This window comes from Trifolium pratense, linkage group LG5 (assembly GCF_020283565.1).
Source record: "Trifolium pratense cultivar HEN17-A07 linkage group LG5, ARS_RC_1.1, whole genome shotgun sequence".
Classification (NCBI taxonomy): domain Eukaryota; kingdom Viridiplantae; phylum Streptophyta; class Magnoliopsida; order Fabales; family Fabaceae; genus Trifolium; species Trifolium pratense.
In genome coordinates, this window is record NC_060063.1 from 52,033,067 (window position 1) to 52,043,872 (window position 10,806).

Below are 10,806 nucleotides of genomic sequence, written 5' to 3' on the forward strand. Positions count from 1 at the left end.
TTGTTCGAATTGTAGAGTTTAGTAGGACTTTATAGTATAGTGCATGTTTTGTTTTATGGTGAAATTTTTGTGTTATTGCTTTTAGTTAAAAGTGTGTCGAAAGTAAAGTGGTTTATGTTTGGATATATTTATGTAAAAGTGAATTTTTATTTTTTATGTCATGTGTTAAATTGAATTTTTATATAAATATAGGATAATTACACATGATTGAAAGTGAATTGAACAATGAATTTCAGTGTAAAAATCATGTTTAGACTCAAAAGCTGTAAATCCTAGAATCAATTTTAGAGACAAAATCAATTATACTTGAGAGCAACCAAACATATCAACATCAATTTTACACCTCCAGAATCAATTTTTGGAGGCTCCAAACGTGACTCTTGCTTTTGGTTCATATAGAATTGAGCATATGCAGCATGTTGAGAAGATTGTCTCTTGGTCTCGACCCCTTGAGGGGGTTCGGAGGTCTCATCTGCGATCATCATGGTTGCTTTCTCCATGGTTATTATGGGAGTAGTGGTGGTTCATACATATATTATTCACGCAGAGATTTTGGATCTCTTTTATGGGCTCCAATTATGCTAAGATTTTGGTTATAGGAAGATTACATGCTTCTCAGATGTAGTTCATGTGATTATCTTGTTACCTAATAAACTTTTCATGTAATTGACTCTCATTTCATGTCATAAATTCCCTACACTCGGCCGTTGAGAAACCTCCTAACCAATACGACCACTAATGATGGGTTGATGGTGAAGAGTTTAAAAATTCAAAATATACAAGTGACAATAGTTAATAGTCCTATACTGTTACTGATAATGTTATGTGATTCAGCTGTTGCTAAATACTATACTTTGTTGATTATGATTGAACCAAAGTGGCTGGAATTGTTTGCTCAGTTCAAGAATGTGATACATGGGATTCTAATAATTCTCTGAAACAAGAATCAGAATCTTGTTGAAGTGAAGACTTATCAGCCTAGCTATGATAAACCTTGCACGTTTTAGCTGGCTTAGCTAGTAGCTAGAAATGTAGTACTAGAAGCTTTTAGCAATAACTGTATACTCCTAATCATTAAAGTCCCTGCTTTAATTAATCACTTTACTCATAAAGCCACTCATGCACATTATGCAATTTTGCATTGGATCACTCATGAAGGTACTACTGCTGATGGGTGACTGTATTTGTGAAAATTAGTACTGCTTAGAATCACTCTCATCACATGTTTGTATAGTGAAGATCATCTAGTCAATAGTGTTTTGGTGAAAAGGAGGAAATGTTTATCTAGTACTCTCTTTCAGTAAAAGGAAGAGCAGCAATGACATGTTGTATCATGCAATATCATAATTCTTCTGAACTTATAATAATTTTACAACACATTCAAGAGGATCAACAAATTTTATTGGCTATACAGGTGCATTTGATTTATTTTTGTACTTATATTTAATGCCAGAGTAGGAAAATATTGTACACCATTTCAAATTATTTTTTTCTTCTATAATTTGATTGACTACTGAAATGGATTCCCTAATGAGAAACTGTTGATTAAGATTCAATGGTTAATTAAGCGTTTGATTAAACACCCTTTTGAGCAATTGATTGATATATATATTCTTGAAGTAAATTATAAATGAGTTTGCTTATTGGTTTTCTTTTAATCCTTAGTGTACTTAAAGGTTGCTCTGTTACTTTGCTGGAAAATATTTCAGGTCAATCAGCCATATGAAAATGTAACTGTGTAGGAGTTATATTGATTAATTTTTATTTTCAGCATACCTGAGTATATCCCTCAAAATGAATCATTGTTCCAACTTTATGGCAACTTGCACGTCTTGCTGCATTATGTGTGTTGGTCAAAAAATCAAAATCGGCCCAGTCGTCGCCGAAATGCTATGAAATAGCTCCATCCATAATTCCAATACTTCTCTCATACCAAACTAAAAAAAATCAGCCTCGGATGAGGTTGAGGGGGATCTCCTGCGAAAGTTGGTCTTTTTCCGATCATGATGGTGGTGCTGATTTGAGAAACTCTAATATTAAAGTCAATCTCAATATAATATAATACAAATGAATGAGATAGATAAAGGGCACTCCTTATATAGGGAGTGAATGGCTCCATGAGAGACCTTATGTATCATAGTATTTATTGTAGTATCTTTCTTTTTTGGCTTAAATGCAGTTTTACCCGACTTGTTTTGAAAAATGCGGAATTTTACCCCTCCTATTTTAAAATGCGGAATTTTACCCCCCCTATTTTATAATTTGTTGGATTTTGCCTCCCACCAAAATTCTGCACAAAATCTGTTTCTGAGCCTCAAGTTCAAAGCTTTGCACAGAACTCAATTTGGATCAATAATTCACAAAACTGATATCGAAACGACCGTAATCGAGTTAGCTTTCCACAGAATCAAACTCCACTAAATTTGGAGCTATATAGAGAGATTAATTACCGTTTTAGTGAAGGTCTGTCCAATTACTAATTCTGCAGAAATCTACTTGTGACCTTCAAATTCAACATCGTCTACCGAACGCATCGTAACTGCAAATTCGACAAAATTGAAATGCCAACAAGGGTAATTTCGTTAGCTTTCCATACATGTAAATAGTATTCAAAAATGAGCTACAAGGTGAGAGGCATGACGAAAATACCAGTAGTAGTTTCATACGATAATTAATTTGAACATACCTTCACTAAAACTGTAATTAATCTCTTTATGTAACTCCAAATTTAGTGGAGTTTGATTCTGTGGAAAACTAACTCGATTGCGGTCGTTTCGGTACCAGTTTGGTGAATTATTGATCCAAATTGAGTTCTGTGCGAAAATTTGAACTTGAAGCTCAGAAGCAGATTTTGTGCAGAATTTTGGTGGGGGGCAAAATCCAATAAATTATAAAATAGGGGGGGTAAAATTCTGCATTTTTCAAAACAGAGGGTAAAACTACATTTAAGCCTTTTTTTTTTGTTTTTCAATGGAGCTGAGGATCGAATCCACGACCTCTAGCAAACTACCCAAATCTCTCATCACTAGACCAAACCTATTGACTTTTATCGTAGTATCTTTCAACAATAAAAATATTTTCTTTACTAGGTAGTATTTACAAATATTTTCTTAAATATATGAAAATGGGTTATAAGGTAATATTTACAAATATAATAAAAGCATTATATCGAGCAAATGGTTGTGGCATAGTGAAGTGTCTGAAATATGGCCCTTGAAATACTAAACTCTTATGACTGAACTAGTATTTAAAATGTAGTAATCTATATATATAAATCCTAGATAGTTGTGGAATTATTTATTTAAACCCTAATCCACAAACCAATGAAAACATTTCATTTAGCCACATCATCCACTTTCATCCATTTAATGTGGGGTACTAATTGTAATTATTATTATTATTATTATTATTATTATTATTATTATTATTATTATTATTATTATTGTTTTGGGTTATTATTCATTTTAAATTTTTTTGTTCATTTTATTATTTTGTGTATTTTATTGTTTTTTTTTTCCAAAAAAGTTAATGTTTTTGCTCCTAATCTTTGTAAATACAAGGAGTTGGTCGATTGTCATGACTACTTTCTAATGTTAGTAAAAAAAAATAGATAAAATAAAATTCACTAATGATTGTTATGCCATGTATGATTTTTATCATATTCGATATTTGAGTATGAGTTAAGTTGGTTTATCTTTGCTCCAATAAGTTTCAAATTAATATAAATGTCAAATTCGATAATTATAGTAGTTTTTTGGTAAGAGATAATTAAGTAATTGATCCAACTCAGAATCCTTCAATGAGATTTATAATATAAATAAAAACTTATGTTTCAACATCGATTGTTTTCCATGGTCAATTATATGTTGTCATTTCCATAGTTATTTTGAAGAATGAGTTAAAATATTGCTAATCTATGTTAATGAAGAAGATACCAAAGTAACTTCAAATGTGATGTATAAATAAGTTTTTTAAATGTATAAACATCTATATATATAATTCTTAGAGAGTATGACCACAAACCGTTTTCATAGTGGCATGCATGACAATTTATGGATTACCAACTTATGTTGATAGATGCGATATGATCCATTGTAATCTTTTCGAAATGTATAAACACATCTTTAACTATCTTATATTTACATCACTTTTATTATTATCTCACTACAAGAAAATAATCACTTTGCGACACTTCACTTGCGACAGTTCGGCCACAACCGTTGCAATGTGTATTTTTTCCAGATTTTGCAACGGTTGATGCGACAGTTTAGGGAACCGTCGCAGCTTTTACATCTAAAATTGGGAACTAGCTTACTCATCGCCACCCACTCTTACTCTTTGTCATGAAAAAAAAAATTCCTCTAAACCCTAATCGCTCCAATCACTCTCTAGATTCAAATCAACGAACCTTGTTCCCCAAATTTCTCAAACGAGGAAGCTTCCTCTCCACTGTTCCAAATCCCTAAATCTCCATCGTTCTTTCTCCTGCGAGATTCATTGTTCCCTTGTTCGTTCTCTCGTTCTGTCTCCAATGATGAAGCTTCTCTTTCACTACTCAGATGTGGCGTCCCTGTAAGTGCCACACCACCACCGCCAGAACTTTCCCTCCCTGCCACTCGCTCCTCGCCTCACGCAGTCGACTACCATCACTGAGGTGCGTTCCTTTCTCTTCCTTAATGGGAATCGCTTACCAATATCAAGAAATTGCTTGTGCTGTTTTTTTTCATGGAATAGTAGGGGTTTTATTTTGATTTTATTACAACTCAGTATGGATCTTGGTCATTTAGTAATGTTGGATGTTCATGCTTTTGATATTAATTATTTGTATTATTGGAGATATGGTACTTAATATTTTAATATTTCTCTAATGCTAGTGATTATAGTATATCATGCTATAGTATGATTCTAATTCTTTGTCTATTATGATTGACCCTTCAATCTCTTTTTTGTTTATTTCTGTGACTATTTCTTTACTTTACTATTGTGATTAATTTTCTACCATACCATGTTCTTGTGCTGCATTATTTTTTGGTTTGTGTGCTTCTGCATAATTACAGTTTGCCACTGCATTTCTGGTTGTTTTGCAGTTCTGTTTTTGAAGTCTGAACACAAATTGGGGAAGAGATTCCACTTCGGGAACCCTAAGACAAAGCTATTCATGAATCCCTTTACCCAGCAAGGTGAGTGGGCGCGTAATCCACCAATTTTCTGTCATCTTTGAGTGTTTCTTAACATTTGCATTTGTCAATTTACATATTGCTTTAGCTGTAGATCTGGTGTTTTTGTGAGTGAACTCCTCTTCAGTAGCAGTTGCATCACTGATTCTCATTAGATGATACGTGAATCACAAAACACATCTTTATACAGTGTTCAGTTGCTCTCCTCATATGTCTGAATATCACTTTAATCTTTGAGTTTACTTGCTCTCCTTTTCTTTTTATAGTGTTCAATTGTACAAAATTATTTGTTGAGTAGGAAAGGATTGATGTTTAGGGCATTGAATGTGAATTAGGGTTTATGAGACATTCACTTGTTTCAAATAGTCATGACAGTGAAATTGATACATTTTGATAACTAAGGGCTGTAGAGTAGTGAGGACTTGATCTCTCTCTCTTTGTATTAGAATTTTATGGACTTAATGTAGCATATTTTAGAAACATTTATGTTGAACCATCATGACTGTTTTGTGTTTAATATCATATAAGTTCAGGTTATGCTATTGTGGTTAGTGAAAATTTGCTTTGAAAGATCAAATATCTAGCTTGTGTACTCGTGTGTTAATCCTTTTTGAGTTTTCATTTAACCACAATTGAGTTTTGTGTTTGGAATCTCTCAAGCTCAACATGGTAAAGTCTTATGGACCTTTTTCTCTTAACTTGTTACTATTTTGAAGCTTAAAAATACCAATCATGTGTTGATGATAACGTATGAGTTTCTTTAAGGGTGTATTTACATAGTCTTTATTCTTAATCATTGGAACTCATATGACAATTGTGTTTCATTGTTGCTTCTTTGAACATAATGTTTGCAATTCAATGTGATATGTGTTTGAAATATCATGAGAAGGCTCTGAATGTTCAAAAATCATTTTTCCAATTATGCATTCAATTATACATTTAATCTTTTTGAGGCACTGTGAGATGTGAGGCAAGTAATATTGGATGCTATAAATTTTTCTCATTCCTCATTTTGAATTCAGTATCGTTATGCCACCATTGCCTAATAAGTGTGATTTATTTTTGACACAGGTCTTATAATATCATTTACTATTGTTTTACAGATAGATACTAACTAGGTGTTGATTATGCTGGGAAAATGAATCATGTTGGCTTTGGCTTGTACAATCAAGTAAGTTTCCCTTACTTCCCTTAATGTAATAATATTTTCTCAGGCGCTTCATACAAGCTTAATCTGGATATTCCATTTCACTTTTTGGTAACATATCAATACTCATTAGTTGTTGTGTTTCATTGTGATAATCCTAGGATTAGTATTATCCATATCTTCCATTTGTGCTGATGCTGCAAAGTTATGCATATGGATTTAGTTGAGCTTCAGTCACTTATTTTGGTAATGCGCAATTGGTATGACATTGCTACGTATCTTAAAAGTATTTTGGTAATGCGCAATTGAGTTCTCAGAACATCATTTTCCTATGGCTTTCCAAATCAACCCAAAATCTTCTGTGATATTGTCATATCTTAGAACTGCTTTGCATTTTCTGAAGGTTAATCTCTTGTTTGAAATAACCGAATCTCCTACATCCTGATATGATTATTATGTGTACTTTATTTTGTAATATTTATATTTAGCTCATGTGACTTGAATTTTATTCACGTTTATTGTATACATTGAATGTTTCATGGACTACTTTTTACCATCTAGAGTTCATATAAGGAGAGCTTGATCCTGTGGTAGTGGTGGTGATATAATATGCATTAAAACTAAATTTGAAAGTATTTTTCAAGGTCTATTTGATACTGTTTTAGATTTTAGTTTTTAATATCCCTTTTGTAAAATAGTTTTGAAAAAACTGTTTTTATAAAATATATCATGTAATTTGATTACCAATTTTTAGCTTTAGGTGTTTGTTTACTAAAACATGATTATAGGTGGTGGATCAATATATGATTATTTGTTGAGTGTCACTGCTTTTTAGTTGAGTGTTAGGAGTACTTGGATATTGCTAATCATTGTCTTGTATGTTTTTTCAGGCAACAAACATAGAATCCCCAAGAGATGTTAGACATTCCTTCTTAAGTGAGTCTAGCTAGCACTAATTAAGGATCATGAAGCAACATCAAATACTTCGGAATATTTAGATATTTCATGAACCTATTATTTTGACATAATGTTTTGTATGTTTAGCCACTCTACTAATATTTATGTTTTAGTTTTTGAATGTTTGAACTACATTAGTTTTTTCTTTGGAGTTTGAAGTACATAGATTAAATTTTTGATGTATGGATGTTGTCACTATTGAATGAATTATATGAATGAGATTAAGTTATTTATATACTTGTGCATTTTAATTTTCTTACTCTTGTATGGATATGTAATGCTTATTTAATAAGACATTTAAATGCATAAAAAATAAATAAAAAATGTTTTAAATTATTATTTTAAAAAAGAATTTTGCGACAGTTTTTTAACCGTTGCAACCTTTGATGTTAAATTTAGTGTTATTTAGGAAAAATCATTGCGACGGTTTTCAAAACCGTTGCAAAGTTCACTTGCAACACACAAATCAGCAACGGTTTGACAACCGTCGCAGATGTACAATTGCAACGGTTTCAACTGTCGCAAACTACAATTTTAACTGTCGCAAAGTGGTTATTTTCTTGTAGTGTCTATATATATAAATCCTAGATAGTTGTGGAATTATTTATCTAAACCCTAATCCACAAACCAATGAAAACATTTCATTTAGCCACATCATCCACTTTCATCCATTTAATGTGGGGTACTAATTGTAATTATTATTATTATTATTATTATTATTATTATTATTATTATTATTATTATTATTATTATTATTATTATTATTATTATTGTTTTGGGTTATTATTCATTTTAAATTTTTTTGTTCATTTTATTATTTTGTGTATTTTATTGTTTTTTTTTTCCAAAAAAGTTAATGTTTTTGCTCCTAATCTTTGTAAATACAAGGAGTTGGTCGATTGTCATGACTACTTTCTAATGTTAGTAAAAAAAAAATAGATAAAATAAAATTCACTAATGATTGTTATGCCATGTATGATTTTTATCATATTCGATATTTGAGTATGAGTTAAGTTGGTTTATCTTTGCTCCAATAAGTTTCAAATTAATATAAATGTCAAATTCGATAATTATAGTAGTTTTTTGGTAAGAGATAATTAAGTAATTGATCCAACTCAGAATCCTTCAATGAGATTTATAATATAAATAAAAACTTATGTTTCAACATCGATTGTTTTCCATGGTCAATTATATGTTGTCATTTCCATAGTTATTTTGAAGAATGAGTTAAAATATTGCTAATCTATGTTAATGAAGAAGATACCAAAGTAACTTCAAATGTGATGTATAAATAAGTTTTTTAAATGTATAAACATCTATATATATAATTCTTAGAGAGTATGACCACAAACCGTTTTCATAGTGGCATGCATGACAATTTATGGATTACCAACTTATGTTGATAGATGCGATATGATCCATTGTAATCTTTTCGAAATGTATAAACACATCTTTAACTATCTTATATTTACATCACTTTTATTATTATTATTATTATTTTGTTGTTGTTGATGTTATTATTATAATTTTTATAATACTTATTGTTTCAATTTATACGAATGATTTTTCAACGTTATAATATAAAATACAGCATAACACCCGTGCATCGCACGGGTGTGGGAATAGCATGAAAAATAAATCTATAAATTTTAATGAGTAGGACTGCAAAAGAGAAACTCCGAAAATAGTTGGATGGTCTCTCCCAACCCCCCTCAATTCTTTTCTACCCCCCAAAAATCCAAGTTTGCCCCTTGCGGTTTGAAACATTTTTGCCAAAATACTTCGGTTAGTATTCACCGAAGTCAAATATTAGACCATTTCGGTAACTGCAAACCGAACATTAGCGTTTTCGGTACACAAAAAACGAACGTCAGCTTGTTCGGTATCTGCGAACCGAAATGTCCTAGATTTCGGTACGTTGGTCGCTGGAATTAGGCCATTTTCGGTAGAAGTTTACTGAAATAATTGTTTCGGTACCTGCGAACCGAAATGTCCCAGATTTCGGTAAGTGGTTACCGAAATTTATCAGCATGTCAGCTTATTTCGGTTCGTATAAATCGCAGTACCCCCAGGGGCAAAAACAGAAATTCAGGGGGTAGAAAAGAATTGAGGGGGGGTGGGAGAGAAACCATCAAATAGTTGGGTCTTTTCAGCCCCATTCCGGCCATTTGGGTTAGATCGGGTTATTTCATTTTAGGAGCCGACTCGCTGTCAATATTTACATGTGATTTTTGAAAATTTGTATTCCTAAAAGAATTTAATTTACATGCACCGTCGGTGTAAATTTATTTTGTACATGCGTCCAATAATATACCGACACATCATGTATGGTAATTAAAAACACATGATGTGTCACATTCATTAAATGATGTGGCAACGCGTTATTGAATGTATGTGTAAAAGAAATTACACTGACGGTGCACAACAATTAAACTCATCCCCTTAAAAGATTTTGACACTACATCTCCATCTGAAGTCTAAACCTTTAAAAAATTGAAAATGCATTTGTGAAGTTACAATGTATTTGTGAAGGCATCCAAGCAAGTTGAGCATTATGATATTATCTTTGCCCACAAATAAATGTTGATTCTTTTTTCAACAAGACAAATCATTCAAACACATTAGTGGTATCATGCAGAAGCTTAAAAGAATTAGCAATAATATGAATATAGTAAGTCCATCAATATAATTTGTCCCGTAAAGGTAACTCAGTTGATAGCTACCAGAATAAATTATTGGAGGGTCCGAAATTCGAATTCTGAATTCCTCACCTCTCCATATTTATAATGTGTGAGTCTAGTCACTAGACTATATCGTATATTGGACAAAAAAAAATTCCATCAATATAATTAATTTCACATGCAATACATGTTTAAAAAATCTCAAAATGGTAACTTACTTAATTTAAACAAAAGTAGTTGACAATATCAAAGAAAAAAAAAACAGTAGTTGCCTGTTAATTAGTAAACAAATCTCTCTCTAAGAAATTCAATAGTATTTCCTTCAAGTTTGTTGCCATGAATAAAGTTAACATTAGAAAGAACACCAACAAATTTATTAAGGAATATGCAAGCGCATGCATTGACACATATCATAATTTTCATATCAAACTTAGAAGAATTAAACATCATGCTCATGCATGCTTCATAGTTTCAACACTCAAATTAGGCTTATGAATAATCGATGTGGAACTAACCACTCACACAACAGACTAAAATTATCTAGTAGTGGGGAAAAGCAACCATTTTTTTTAACAGCAAGGAAACCATGCTTATTAGTTTTTTTGTTTTTTTTTAAAACAGCAAAATATATTAAGAGACTCAAAAACTATGTACAAGAAAGCTAGCTAAGATCAACTAGTTAAAGCTTAACTAATTAGCTATAGAGCATGATTAGTAATAGTATGTATGAAATGGTTATAGGTTCTATTTGATTACATATATAGTTAGAGAAAGATTTGATATGAGAATGCAAGACATCCTCACATTCTTGATATTATTATTAGATTAGATAGAACAAAGTCAT

The 10,806-nt window shown here is 31.4% G+C and overlaps 1 long non-coding RNA gene across 3 annotated transcripts; it reads left to right on the forward strand.

The window, feature by feature from the left end:
- The first annotated feature begins 4,167 nt into the window (after positions 1-4,167).
- Positions 4,168-7,518, forward strand: LOC123887118. 3 transcript variants are annotated; one of them, XR_006801352.1, is made up of 5 exons: positions 4,168-4,654; positions 5,088-5,180; positions 6,281-6,348; positions 6,486-6,727; positions 7,215-7,518. It is a non-coding gene; the product is annotated as an uncharacterized LOC123887118 (long non-coding RNA). The 3 variants fall into 3 exon arrangements; XR_006801353.1 differs by having other exon boundaries at positions 6,486-6,570; XR_006801351.1 differs by lacking the exon at positions 6,486-6,727.
- Positions 7,519-10,806: the final 3,288 nt, after the last annotated feature.